At 40.7% G+C, this 14,325-nt stretch overlaps 1 pseudogene; it reads right to left on the reverse strand.

Annotated features, from left to right (window-relative positions):
- Nucleotides 1-6,636: 6,636 nt before the first annotated feature.
- Nucleotides 6,637-6,755, reverse strand: LOC145390461 (5S ribosomal RNA; annotated as a pseudogene).
- Between the last annotated feature and the right edge of the window lie 7,570 nt (nt 6,756-14,325).

Below are 14,325 nucleotides of genomic sequence, written 5' to 3' on the forward strand. Positions count from 1 at the left end.
TATATATATATATATATATATATATATATATATATATATATATATATATATATATATATATATATATATATATATATATATATATTGTTACGGAACAGAGAAAGATAATGTACACTTTAAGTAAGAATACTAAAAATCACTACTGTCCCATAAAGTTCCAGGTTCAAAACAAAAGAGTCAGGTAAAATTACAAGTTAAAGTTTAATGCTTAAATTAACAACAAAACATTCAGGACTCATAAGGATAATGTAATGGCAAAAACAGGTTAAATATATGGTTAACTGCAATAGCCTCTATTAACACGAAATTAGCAAGAGTAAATTTATCTAAGTCAGCCCTGATAAAATGAGAATACCTGATAATACTCAGTGAATGCAAGATATATTATTACAGATACAAAATATTATTACCACTGGCTGACAATATGAATTACAAAAACTTTACTAGGCCTACGAATCAACACCTTATGCTATACAGCACAAGAACAAAATGTAATAACACTCATACTCAAATTACGCAGCTGCTAGATGGTTGGAGACTTCCTGAGCACTCACAATAATAACAACTGTACAGGGGAGGATAGAGATGTGAGCAAAATGAGGAGTAGATCTAAGTGGCAATTAATGCAGAGACTGAGCTCATTATATAGGGGCCGGCAGAGCTTGATACGACTTGTAAGAAGGACGCGCAAATGAAGCCATAGGGGACAAAGAGTTGACACTCCTGCTCTGAACAACAGAAAGAACGACTTAAGGGAGGAGGGGGGGAGTGAGGTAGAACACGCACTATGGAAGCCACGAGGCGAATCGTGATCAAACATCCAGCATACTGTACGTTAGAATTATACAAAGGATGATGAAATCATAGGCTATGTAACACCTCCCCACAAAGAAAAAGAAATTTACAAAGGAAATTTCTTATTACTCTAAAACAATCTGTCTTAAGTCTAGATAAGCAATCTGCAATAACATTTTCATTCCCCTTGACATGTTGTATGTCTAATGAATACTCCTGAAGAAGTAGACTCCATCTTGTCAATCTCTGATTTTTATCTTTAAACTTACTAAGGAATTTCAGTGGGTTATGATCGGTATAAATGACTATGGGGTCAAAACCAGAACACAAATAGAATGAAAAATGCTGTAAACCCAAAATCAAGGCCAAAAGCTCTTTCTCAATAGTGGAGTAGTTCTTTTGAGGTGGAGTGAACTTCTTACTGTAATAAGATACAGGGTGTTCAATACCCTGATCATCCTCTTGCAGCAAAACAGCCCCAGCTCCTGTATCACTTGCGTCAACAGCCATCTTAAAAGGCTTAGCAAAATTTGGAGTAGCGAGCACTGGCTGACTTAATAGGATAGCTTTAAGTTTGCTGAAAGAGGATTCACAGTTATCGGTCCAGACAAATTTAACTCCCTTTTTCAGTAGGTCTGTAAGTGGTGATACAAGAATTGAAAAGTTAAGAACAAATCTCCTGTAATAACCTACCATTCCCAAAAATCTTTGTAGCTCTTTCCTACTTTTAGGTCTGGGAAGATCACTTATAACCTGAACCTTAGCTCCTGGTGGTGCAACATGTCCATCACCAATTACGTACCCAAGGTACTGAACTTTAGCTTGACCAAACTCACACTTTGATAAATTAGCTACAAGATTAGCCTGAACCAAACGCTCAAGAAATTTACTGACATGGCATAGGTGATCTTTCCAGTTGTCACTGAAGATTAATACATCATCAATATAAACAACACACTCTGCCAAACCCTCTGTTACAACATTCATGAGCTTCTGAAATGTGGCTGGTGCATTCTTCATACCATATGGCATTACAGAACATGCAAAAGTCTTTCCTAGTGTTACAAAACATGAGATCTCCCTAGCACGTTGTCATAGGTACTTGCCAGTATCCCTTTAACAAATCAAACTTACTTATGTACCTAGCCTTTCCGATCTTGTCTATGCAATCTTCCACGCGAGGGAGAGGGTAAGTGTCTGTTTTGGTTATCTGATTAACACGTCTGTAGTCGATGCAAAGCTGCTGTGACCCACCTGGCTTAGGGAGTAGAGTGACAGGAGAACTCCACTCGCTCTGACAGGGCTCAATCATCTTGTGGTCCAAGAGGTAGCCAAGCTCCTTCTGGATGAGAGGAACTTTCACTGGGTTCACACGGTAAGGAGGCAGTTTAATTGGCTTTGCGTCTCCAACATCGACATCATGCATCAACACAGTGGTTCTTCCTGGAGTGGCACGGAACACTTGCGGGTACTCCTGCAGTAATTCCGAAAACTCCTGCCTTACCTCGGGAGCTAGATGAGAAATTTTAGTCTGGAGATCATTCATGATATCAGGATTCTTCCCGAAACTATCACTCAGGCTCATGCTGCATGGGAGAGCTTAACTTGCAGACTCGGGTGGAACAACTACAGTGCAGACTGGGTTATTTTCGTCCCGCCTGTGATATAACTTTAGCATGTTGATGTGACAAAGTTGCTCGTTCTTTTTACGATCTGGTGTGGCGATGACATAGTTGACATCACTGAGTTTCTTCTCCACGAAAGAAGGACCACTAAACTTGGCCTGAAGAGGTTGCCCATGCACTGGTAGCAGAATCAAAACCTGATCTCCTGGCTGAAAGTGGCGTAACCTGGACTTCTTATCATACCAAGTCTTCATCTTCTCCTGAGCAGCTCCTAAATTCTCTCTCGCCAGCTGTAAAGCAGTGGACAGCCGTTCTTTGAACTTCATCACATACTCCAGCAGGTTGACGTCATCTTCCTCTGACAGCCAGCATTCCTTGAGTACCTTAAGCGGTCCTCTTACTTCGTGGCCAAACAGTAGTTCAAAGTGTGAGAAGCCCAGTGATTCATTTGGAGATTCTCTTGCGGCAAATACAACGAATGGAAGACCTTTATCCCAGTCTTTCTGATGTTCCAAACAGTATTTCTTGAGCATCGATTTGAGTCTTTGATGATATCTCTCCAACGCTCCTTGGGTCTGGGGATGGTAAGCTGAAGACGTGATCTGGGTGATGCCCAACTCTTTCAGAGACTGCTTGAAAACATTTGACATGAAATTACTTCCCCGGTCTGACTGTACCTCCTTGGGCAGGCCAAACTTGGTGAAGAACCCTAGCATTTCCTTAACCACGTTCTTTGCTGAGATATTTCTAAGTGGAATGGCTTCAGGATAACGAGTAGCCATATCAATCAGGGTCAACACATAAGAAAATCCTGAAGAAGTCTTAGGAAAAGAGCCCACAATATCCACCAACACACGGGTGAATGGCGCCTCAAAAGGAGGAATGGGAACTAGAGGTGCAACCTTTTCGGTTTGATTACACTTCCCCACAACTTGACAGGTGTGACAAGACTTACAATACCAGGAAACATCCCTGAAGATACCTGGCCAGTAGAAGTGTTTCAAAATGCGTGCCACAGTCTTCCTCACTCCAAGGTGTCCTGCCAAACTGGAATCATGAGCCACTCTAATGATATCCTGCCTACAAACACGAGGGATGACAACTTGATGTACAACCTCCCATTCACAGTCGGCTGATGCTGTTGGGGGTCTCCACTTCCTCATAAGTACTCCTGACTTTATATAATAACAAGTAGAAGCACCAGCTGACTCTTCCTCACTGCAAGCAGAGTTAGCTAGACCTTTCAACTCAGGGTCAGCAACCTGCAACTCAACCAACTCTTGACGAGACAAATTATCAACACCATGGGGTACTGCCTCATCTGGTGAGTGGTCCAAATTAGCAAGAAAAGTGTCAGCTAGGATAACATCATTATCATCATTATCCTCTAAGTCACCAGTAACTTTAGACTTAGCCCTAGTGACAGCACATGCAGAGAACACATCAGGGACATCACAATCCTGGGTCGCAGCCACTGGCTCACTAGACAACTGAGGAGCTGGACACACTTGACTTCCACCAATATCATTTCCGAGTAAGAAAGTTACACCTGACATTGGGAGTGTCTCAACCAACCCAACCATAACGGAACCATTAACAAAACCAGACTCTAAATTCACTCTGCACAGAGGGACAGAAAAGTAATTATTCCCTACACCTTGTAAGATTACAGTTTCATCAGAGGAATTAACATTAGAGCCTAGAACACTGGTCAGCATAAGGGATTGGCAAGCACCTGTATCACGATATATTTTAACTGATTTCCTGTCATTACTGTCCGGAGGACTGACAAAACCACCAGACAGGAAATTAACACATGAACTCTTGAGAGTGTCATCCACATTACTGCTCAAAAGAGGAGCTTCATCATGAGAATTTAATTTACCCCTCAAAGCCGGTTCAGTTAACTCAGTTAAAGAATTCTGGGAACTCTCAAGGGCGGACACTAGACCAATTGACTGAATATTTAGAGACTCCTTTTTGTTCACATCACACTGTCTCCTGAAACATTTCTCCGTAGTATGAACAAGCTTACTACAATAAGTACATTTACTTTTCTGAAATCTAGAGGTGGAGCTGGTATTTACTTCCTGAGAAACATCATCTTTATTCTCTTTCCTGTTACCTGTACTCTGAGTAGAGGCAACGTACTTACTCTCAGCTTTCCCTTTTTCTTTAGAATATCTCTTGTGAGTGAGAACATATTCATCAGCTAAAACTGCAGCATCAGACAAATTATCTATTTTTTTCTCAAGATATAGGCTTACATCTTTATTAATACACCTTTTGAAGTCCTCCAGCAAAATCATCTGCTTAAATTTGTCAAAATCAGAATCCACATTCTTAGAATTTAACCACTGCTCTAACAGATCTTCTTTGATTTTTGCATACTCAACATGGGATTGCTTATCTTGCTTATAAGTTGTCCTAAATTTTACTCTATAGGCTTCAGGAACAAGCTTATAGGCCTTAAGAATCAAGCTCTTAACTACATCATAATTATCACATTGATCCTGAGGCAAAGATGCATAAGTTATTTGAGCTTTACCGGTGAGAACAGTTTGAAGGAGTACTGGCCAATACTTTTTGGGCCAATTAAAACCTGTAGCTACCCTCTCAAACAACTGAAAATACTTTGTTAAATCAGATTCATTAAAAGGAGGGACAAGTTTAACATTTTTAGCCACATCAAAATCATCAGAGCTAGATGATCCAGTTCCACCTTGTTTCATGCGATACTCATGGTCTGCCTGAATCCTAGCAAGTTCAACTTGTGCCTGAAACTCAGCCTCCTTAGCACGAGCCTGAAACTCAGCCTCCTTAGCATTTGCCTGAAACTCAGCCTCCTTAGCATTTGCCTGAAACTCAGCCTCCTGAATACGAGCCTGAGACTCCACCTCCTTAGCCTGAGACTCAGCCTCCTTAGCACGAGCCTGAAACTCAGCTTCCTTAACACGAGTCTCCTGCAGAGCTAGCTGTAACTTAGCTATTTCAATCTGCGTTTGCTCATTTGGAGGAGTTACATTAAACAAGCTTTTATTAATCATGCCAACAATTTGATCTTTAGAATGATGAGAGTGAACTGCAATTCCCAATTGTTGAGCAACAAGTTCATTCTTTGTTCTGTTTTCTACATCACACACTGTTTGCACCTTTGACAAAAAATCTTTGGCTTCATCAAGCGTAGTAATACTAGACATCATGAATAAATCACAGTCACAAAATATCAAGCAATATCCTTATGATAATATCCTTAATATCCTGATAAGAGGTCGCCAAATTTATGTTACGGAACAGAGAAAGATAATGTACACTTTAAGTGAGAATACTAAAAATCACTACTGTCCCGTAAAGTTCCAGGTTCAAAACAAACGAGTTAGGTAAAATTACAAGTTAAAGTTTAATGCTCAAACTAACAACAAAACATTCAGGACTCATAAGGATAATGTAATGGCAAAAACAGGTTAAATATATGGTTAACTGCAATAGCCTCTATTAACACGAAATTAGCAAGAGTAAATTTATCTAAGTCAGCCCTGATAAAATGAGAATACCAGATAATACTCAGTGAATGCAAGATATATCATTACAGATACAAAATATTATTACCACTGGCTGACAATATGAATTACAAAAACTTTACTAGGCCTACGAATCAACACCTTATGCTATACAGCACAAGAACAAAATGTAATAACACTCATACTCAAATTACACAGCTGCTAGATGGTTGAAGACTTCCTGAGCACTCACAATAATAACAACTGTACAGGGGAGGACAGAGATGTGAGCAAAATGAGGAGTAGATCTAAGTGGCAATTAATGCAGAGACTGAGCTCATTATATGGGGGCCGGCAGAGCTTGATACGACTTGAAAGAAGGACGCGCAAATGAAGCCATAGGGGACAAAGAGTTGACACTCCTGCTCTGAACAACAGAAAGAACGACTTAAGGGAGGAGGGGGGGAGTGAGGTAGAACACGCACTATGGAAGCCACGAGGCGAATCGTGATCAAACATGCAGCATACTGTACGTTAGAATTATACAAAGGATGATGAAATCATAGGCTATGTAACAATATATATATATATATATATATCATTCATTCATTCATTGCCAGACGCCATGTATCCCAGACGGGGTGGCCAAGGGCTTAGAGTTAATTGTTTTACAGGGAGGGGCACTAATCCTCCACCAACCCCACTTGACGTAGGGATGCCAACAGCATCTGGTGTTCCCAGGCGGTCACCCATCCAAGTACTAACCAGACCCAACGTTGCTTAACTTCGCTGATCGAACGGGAAGCGGTGTACTCAACGTGGTATATCTCTATATATATATATATATATATATATATATATATATATATATATATATATATATATGAGCCTCTGTGGTACAGTGGTAGAGTGTGCGTTTCGTACACGGGTGAGCCAGGGTTCGCGCCCCGCCAGGGTAATAAACTTTGGGAGTGTTCACCCGGCCACGTACTGCATTGGCGGACACAAGGGGTGCTGTGGTTGAACCGGTGTCGCTTACTATAAAGTATGCTTGCACCCAGTTGGCTTGCGCGGGCCGATTACACTTGGTTCACAGACTATACACACATCCAAAGCCACTCCAACACTACAATTACACTTACAAGCACTTCTCACTCTACATACAATCTCTATCAGACAGCGTAAGCCACTTGGTAGAGATACATTGGCTGTATCGTCCCGACTTCGGTTGGTATAGGCCGGTCCTGCGGTGGATACTCAAACGGCTGATGATGATGATGATATACTGTGTGTATATATATATATATATATATATATATATATATATATATATATATATGTAATGACTAATCAACACCAATCCTTTCATTGATAATCTTTCAGTTCGATAATAATAATAGTTTTAGTGGTAGGTGGGGGCGCTCACCATCCACTCGCTTATGTAGTGCTGCTCTCGGATGACTGCCCATTCCTCTCTTCCTTCCTTCCCTCCTCTTCTGTCTTTATATAGGACTACATAATAGATAGATAGATAAATAGATAGATAGAGAGACAGATAGAAGCAGGAAGTCAAATGATGAGAAGGTGTTGTGTCCGCGAGAAGCGAGCAGCGCTAAACATGCTTACACGGAGGAAAGCTGACGACAGCGGCCAGTAAGGAGATGATGCAGTTAGCTGTCAGCAGTCCTCTCGTGAGAAAGTTCTGTTGCCATGAGGAACATACGTGACACACACACCCTACTACACCAGATTTTAGGAAAGAGAGTTCAGAAGGAGACAAGCGACCCTAGAGAGAGGTCGAGACGGAGATTAGCCTTAGAACAGAAAGAGAGAGAGATAGCGAGACAGGGAGGTAGCTACCCGGGAATTATACTCTTATACCTGTTTAATATTTCCAAGACAAATAAAAATAGTCCCATACTATTCTTTACCTCTCCCGTCACTACATGACATCTGGTGGGGAAACTACTACAAGACATAAAAGCCGCTCGACCACAAGTCTAAAATATACTTCTCTACAAGTAACTACAAAGTCTTTACGACATTTATTTCCTTCATTCTTTCCTCTTCTTTCTGTCTATGGGTGATTCTACACTGTGTGACAAACCAAATGGTTTTCTATACACCAGAAAACCGTTTACTACGCTGGGTGTTAACCATATAACCATATTATGGCGCCTGGTGGTTTAGTGGGTAATTAAGGCACTCCAACCGGATTGAGCCTGTGTAGGTTTCTATCCAAGGGATGGTTGGGATTTATTGTTCACGTAATGCCACTCAGGGATGATTGAGACTGATCACTTTCATTTCAAATGTTAGGACCAACTTGCCTAGCCACGGGCTCCTATGCTCCTCATGGGGCAATCCAGGAGTAGATGATGGATAGATTAATTTAGATTTATGGATATATGCGTATATGCAGTATGTATATTATGTTTATGCAAGGAAGAAGGAACCAAAGGCCAGCAGCCCGCAAGATTATTCCCTCCATGAAAAAATAAAAACAAGATAACATAGAGCCAAATTCAAGATCCGTTCATTTCGAGATGCCTGGACACACTGCGTTTGAAAGACTGGAGATCATAGGAAGTAGGAAATACAGGCAGAGGAAGATATTTCCAGAGTTGACCTGTTGCATAAATGAAGGACTGGAAGTAACAGGTAATTCTTGCTTTAGACAATTGGACAGAAAAGGGATGCGAGTTTGCTGCTAGATGAGTGCTACGCGCCCGCTGTAGTGGTGGAGGGATACAAGCTGGCAGTTCAGAGGAGCAGTGACCATTAAGGTAGTGATAGAAAATTGAAAAAGATGTAACGGTGCGGTGAAGAGACAGAGGTTGAAGGGAGCCAGTAAGAGGAGGAGAGATAATGAGACGAAAATCCTTTGACTCCACCTTGTTAAGAAGAGCTGTATGTGGGGAGCCTTCCCAGACAGGAGAGTTGTACTCTACATAGGGACAAATAAAACCCGTGTATTCAGTAAAGTCAATAAGATGTGCCGGGGTAAAGAAAGCATGTAGTCAGCTTAGTACACTTAATCTCTTATAAGCAGATTTTACAAGAGAGGTAAAATGATCATCCCGAGAAAAATTCAGAGAGAATGAAACCTCACGCATGTTCAGATATTATGCAGGCTTGAGCAGAATATTGTAAAAAATTATAGGGTACTCCTGTCGAAGATTCTGACATATTAAAAGACGCAAGAACACAGTTTTTTATGTATAAAACACCAATATTACTTTTACCCTAATCACAGATATGAACCAAGTCTGGTACTAGGTGTGCCATAGCCTCATCCCTTGTGTGTTGACGTAACTTCTGAGATGGACGCTGGAAAAAGCGGATGGAAAGGTGAAAGATGGAGTCATCGGCATATGAGTGGATAGAGTTAGGTGTACAGTTTAGAAGGTCATTGATGAATAAAACGGAGTTGGTGATAGGACAGAGACCTGAGGAGCACCACTAACATACATACATTTATATATATATATATATATATATATATATATATATATATATATATATATATATATATGTGTGTGTGTGTGTGTGTGTGTGTGTGTGTGTGTGTATTAGGGTGTGTTTTGGGTACGAGGGAGACAATTGAAAGTAAGAATTTGTATGGCCTCACTTCCCAAATTTTTTCCACCTGATAAAAGAAAAAGTATGCAACCAAAAATCATTCGTTTTCTTTAATATTTAGGGGTATCCCTAGGCACCGAAAGTTATAGCACAAACACATATGCTAAAAAGTTATAGTACAAGCATAGAAGTTCACACTGAACCTTTCCGTTTATTAAGAAATCCCTTGGCGAGGATAGGAAATCAATGTCGGTTGTCTGCTACATCACGAAGGAACTGGAGCTTCTTCAGCTCCTTTATGAGGGCCACAGCTTGCTCAGCCCTATTATTGGCGACAGGGAGCTTGTAGACTGTATCACGGGCTTGGGTGTAAGCTTCATTCTCTGTCCAGGAACTGGGGTCATCCTGAAGAAAGTCATTGAGAAGGCCAAGTCTGGAAAAGTAAGTCATAGTGTTGATGGTTACCAGGCCTTTCAAAGCATCTCCGGCAAAAGTGGTTTCGGGTATTCAAGGTCTATTCAGTGGTGACTCTGGGGCTTCCCTGTTGAGTCACAGCACCATCTGACACATTGTGTCAGCAGTTATCCTGTCATCGAAGAAAGCAAAATCACTGCTTCCTCCGGAAGATACCATAGATGAGAGCCCAGCTTCTTCGTGGTGGCTTCAGAGATTTTCTTGTTGGGAGTACTTGATGATTTGCTGCATCAAGATCCAGTCACTGACGAGAGCCTTAGTCGGACATGGAGCTGAAACGTAGGCCTTCAAATAGATGAGGATGGGAAAGAGGGACAGATCTCGCACTCAGTGCTCTTCTGCCTTCGTTATGTGGAACTAACTGTGGAAGAGATACAGCTTCAAGGAGTATAGAACTTTCCCCATCCATCGAGCACTGTGTACCGCCCTTGGAGCCTCAAAATTCACGCCCTTCTTTGAAGTCCCACCGAGAATGATAATGGACAGGTGCATAAACTCCTGATAATCATGTCGTACTTGGTGTGACTGAGACATGGCAAAGCAAAGGAAATTTTTTCTCGCCTCGGCAATTGCTGTCATGGCTACCTCATCAGTGTCTGCGGTTTCAAACTTTGCATGATCTATTAAATTCCAATGGTCTCCGAACCTCTTGAAGAGCAAAATATCTGGTTCCGTTGAAGTGGTCCCTATGGAGGCTTCGAATGCTGTTCCCATGATCAACTCCATCACATGGTGCCAACAGGCCAGGTAAAGTAAATCTTGTCCGATCTTTTCTTGAAGGATAGCACAGGTTCCTCCATGCTGGCCTGTGTTCAACGCGGTAATGTGAAAGCACATGGAACTGATCTGCTAGACTGAGCTCACTCTTCAGTTCTTGAGCCCTTTGGACACGAAACTGTGCCCGTTGCCGGTGTATGGTTCGTGGATTGATGATCAGTTCACGAGGATGATGACCTAAACTGACATCAGTCTCCATCAGAAGATACGTTGCCTTGTGGGAGGATATGATTGTTTGGTCGAGAGCGGCCGATAACTCCTTCATCATAATATTTCTCACCGCTCATCGTTTTGGAGGAAAGGGGTCATTTATAGGTGTTGGAAATGATGTGGATGGTCCAGCACAGGCTCCTTCAATCTTGGTTTCATCCTTAGATCTGGATGAGGAGGATCCCAGGATGATTTTCTCAGCAGGTGCCTCCATCTCATGCTTGGAACGCTTTCTCAACTTCCCAGTAGTTTCCTCCCGTTGTTGTCAAGCCTTGATTTTTTTCTGGTGAATCATGTCGAGTCCCCCAATGTTTCCAGGACGTCCTTTCTGGCTCCGAAGAAGGAGAAATTCCCTGTCCTCTCGATGAGATACATGCCACTCGGCATCAGCATCAGCAAATGTCAAATAAATCTTCGAGGGAATATGCTCCTTTTCCTTGTGATATACCGTTGTACAGGAAGAGTGTTTCTGCAGCCCTGTCCAAGCTGTGAAGGTCTTTTCCAACTTCTTGATACAGTGGTATTCCTGTAGAGATGGTAAATTTGCTGTATCCCACAATGTCTTCACTGCGCAAACTGTATAACGAAACGCATCCATCTTCTCTTTCCAAAGCTCTCTTTGGAGATGTATAAAGTACCCGAAGGCCTGTCGATTCGATGGTAATTTGTTTCCAGTTATCTCTGTAACCGTTGAACCAAGCAAGTTGATTGTCTTTGCTAGTTTTCATCTGGGAATGACCTAAAAAAAATAACACTGATAATGCAACACTCAAACTGAACATTGAAACAAAACAAACTAACATATTCCATGAATGCATGATAGCTGGCTCTTTGATGGTTCAGAGTACAGAGCAACAACACTGGGCGACAAGGGACTAAAACTTTGCTGCATCAGGGAGACCAGTCAATAGCATCCAAATGGAATGAAAATCGGCGTGCCTTGTTTTTGTAAGCAGTGGAACAAACGCAAGGGGTGAGACAAACATCAAAATTTTATTTATAAGACACACCCTAATATATCTATATCTATCTTTGTCTGTCTATCTATCTATCTATCTATAGCTGTGTATCTGTCTATCTATCTGTCTATCTCTATCTATCTATCTATATATATATAGTATATATATATATATATATATATATATATATATATATATATATATATATATATATATATATATATACACACGCACACACACACACATATATATATATATATATATATATATATATATATATATATATATATAAATATATATATATTTTATTGTTATATAGTTATTGACCGTGAGGGGAAATTTCTGACTGTGAGGGTCAGATCAAAGGCAGTGACATTTGAACAAATTCGTCTTCCATCACTTACAAGATCTATACACAGTACGTCACAGAATTAGGTTCTAAATTTATATAATAAACAGGGTCACAATGGGACACCTTTAACCTACTAGAATCACTTACAAAACTACTCAAACAAGATCAGTCAAACACTGCAGCTAATAAAGTACTAAATGGGACTAGTTACATTACAAGGCTGCTGTATACAAGTTAAATAAAAATTCTTAACTTTCAATTCGATGTATTGGAGTACTTCCTAGACTGTATCACTGATTTACGAGAGGGACTTAGTGGAGGATGAAGATGAAAGAGAAGGAGTGCTGTACCACCTCAGGCCACTCTCAGTGTATCCCAGTAGTCACGCCTTTTCCTCTACCGAACCTGTCTAACACCTGGATAATATCTCTTTCTAATAATCTCTTCGAGAGGGTGGTCACAAGAAGTTATTCATTTGTGATTTGTGGCAGCATTCTATGGGGCACTCCTCATAACATGGATTCAACTTTGCCACCTTTCTCTTTCTTTAAACTGATGTTTATCGTCGCTGATACGCCGTTCTCCAAACTGGATCACAGCTGAGTCAGTATTTGGTGTAACTTAAACTAGGGTTGGCAGAGATAGGACGACATTACACGGTCGTTTCGCACGGTTAAATCCTCAGATTAGCGGCAGCCAGCATCAGTAGCAAGATATATCGGTACCTACATATATATATATATATATATATATATATATATATATATATATATATATATATATATATATATATATATATATATATATATATATATGTATGTATATATATATATATATATATATATATATACCATTATATGAAGTGATGCTGGTCCTGGTGGTGATAATAATGGTGTTGTTTGTCCTCTGGTCTCAGGTAGTAATGTGGCTGATCGCAATCCTGTGCGGCATGCTGGTGGGGAAGGTGCTCATCCACGGCCTCATCTTCAAGCGCATACTCAGGCTCAAGATGTTCAGGGACGAACAGGTGAGGAGGGGGAGGGAGTGAGGAGGGGAGAGGCGTAAGGGGTGAGTGATGAGTTGGTGAAAAGTAGGTATATTTTTGGTTGCGAGTGGGAGATGAAGTTTAAGCAAAGGGTGGATGATGGTTGGATAAGAATCAGGTAATGTGTGATGAAAGGCGGTTGAATGTGGAGCGTGACACGAGTGAATGTTCGGTGAGAGGTGAAGGAAGAGTGAGCCAAGGGTTGACTGATTGTTGGTAGCTGGGATTATGGTGAACATGAATTGGATAAATAATGGATGAGAGGTTACCGGTTGGTTGAGAGGCAAATAACATATGGATAAGGAGAAAATAATGCCGTGACTGACATGAGATAGATTAGGAACTGAGGGTTGTGTTATGGGTGGGTGGATGAAGGGTAAATAATGACTACATGGATATTGATGAAGAAAAGTGGTTACAGTTGAATGAAAAATGGATGACGTTGAGAGAGAAATGGATGGGTGATAGAGAAATGAATACATTGGGAAGTGAATGAAACTTGTTCCATTAGAGAAGATTTGATACTGAGGAATATGTGACAGCCGGATGACACTGATAGCTAGTGAAATTGATGAAGGTTAGTTGACAGTTGAGTGATGAATCATGGGAGAGGAGTAAAATGGCAGGGGAGTGGTGGCTGGTGGCTGGTTGAATGGTATTTAGGATTTGTGGATGATCTGTGAGGAAGGTAGAGGTGAGAATGTGAGTAAAGAGACGAGAGGAGTATGTGATACGCGACAGCGGACGGAAGAGGATAGAGGCAAGAGCGGTATTTAAAAGAGAGAGAGAGAGAGAGAGAGAGAGAGAGAGAGAGAGAGAGAGAGAGAGAGAGAGAGCATAGCCTAATATATAACTGATTACCTTAACATTTGTCTGAAATAGTTAAAACGAGTTGACCAAGTTTACAACCTTCCTTTATTTTTTATTTTTTTTTTTTTTTGCTAGGTTCACCAGATGTATTAACTTATTTGAGGTAATATTAATTTTCAGCGTGTATGTATATATA

Source organism: Coenobita brevimanus, chromosome 14 (assembly GCF_032717465.1).
Source record: "Coenobita brevimanus isolate Jiangsu-jjx chromosome 14, ASM3271746v2, whole genome shotgun sequence".
In the NCBI taxonomy this organism is placed as follows: Eukaryota; Metazoa; Arthropoda; class Malacostraca; order Decapoda; family Coenobitidae; genus Coenobita; species Coenobita brevimanus.